At 38.9% G+C, this 1,244-nt stretch overlaps 1 protein-coding gene across 2 annotated transcripts in view; it reads left to right on the top strand.

Moving 5' to 3' along the window:
- LMLN (leishmanolysin like peptidase) overlaps window positions 1–1,244 on the top strand; it is a 96,855-nt gene that overhangs the window by 65,555 nt on the left and 30,056 nt on the right. The window lies entirely within an intron of this gene.

Genomic DNA, 1,244 nt, shown 5'->3' with positions numbered 1-1,244 from the left:
AAAAAAAAAAAAAAAAAAAGCAACCAAAAAAACAAACAAAAACCAGAGTATCTAAATTGGGGATATAAGAGAGAGAGAGAGAGAGAGAGAGAGTGTGCGTGTGTGTATGCACTGACACACATACATATACTGTCATTCTTTGGTAGCTGTGGAGGATTGCTTCCAGGAACCCCCACAGGTACCAAAATCCACAGATGTCAAGTCCCTTATATAAAATAGTGTACTGTTCGTGTATAAACCCATGTATATCCTTCTATATACTTTAAATCACCTCTAGATTATGTATATTACTTGATACAATGTAAATGCTGTGGAAATAGTTGTTACACTGTATTGCTTAAGGAATAATAACAAAAAAACCCAAAATGTACATGTTCAGTACAGACATAACCATCTTTTTTTCCTGAATATTTTATTTTATTTATTTTTTAATTTTTTTGAGTTGGGAGTCTCACTTTGTCACTCAGACTGGAGTGCAGTGGCCGCTCCTGGCCACTGCAACCTCAACCTCCTGGGCTCCGGTGATCCTTCCGCCCCAGCCTTCCAAGTAGTTGGAACTACAGGCGCGCGCTACTATACCCGGCTTATTTTGTATTTATTGTAGAGATGAGGTCTCGCCAAGTTGCCCGGGCGGGTCTCGAACATGCAGGCTCAGGCAATCCACTCACCTCAGCCCCCCAAAGCACTGGGATTACAGGCTGAGCCACCGAGTCCAGCTTCCTGAATATTTTAAATCTGCAGTTGGTTAAATCCATTGATGCAGAATCCATGAATACTGATGGACAACTATATCTGTCTGTCTTTCTCTTCAGCTGTCTCTCCATCTCTCTCTCTCTGCATATATATGTGTTAAAAGAGTATGTGAGATCTCTGTATATTTTTTACAATTATCTCAAAATAAAAAGTTAAATATATAAACATATATGTAAATAACATATCTGTATCCCATATCCCTAATAGGTAACATCTTGCAAAACTGTGGCACAGTATCATAACCAGTCAGCTACGGAATATTTCTGTCACTGCAAAATGCCTTATGTTACCCTTTTATAGCTATACCCATTTCTCTCCCATCCCAGCTCCTTCTCAACTCCTGGAAGCCTCTGATCTGTTCGTTTCTGTAATTTTATCATTTCAAAATGTTTTATAAGTGAATTCATACTATATGTAAACTTTTGGGAATGACTTTTCTTTTTTTTTGAGTTGGAGTCTCACTCTGTCACCCAGACTGGAGTGCAGTGGCC

The sequence above is a fragment of the Carlito syrichta genome, unplaced genomic scaffold (genome assembly GCF_000164805.1).
Source record: "Carlito syrichta isolate Samal-C Ts95f unplaced genomic scaffold, Tarsius_syrichta-2.0.1 Scaffold306997, whole genome shotgun sequence".
Classification (NCBI taxonomy): Eukaryota; Metazoa; Chordata; class Mammalia; order Primates; family Tarsiidae; genus Carlito; species Carlito syrichta.
The sequence above is the reverse complement of the archived record's forward strand: the minus strand, read 5'-3'. Positions and strand labels throughout refer to the sequence as shown.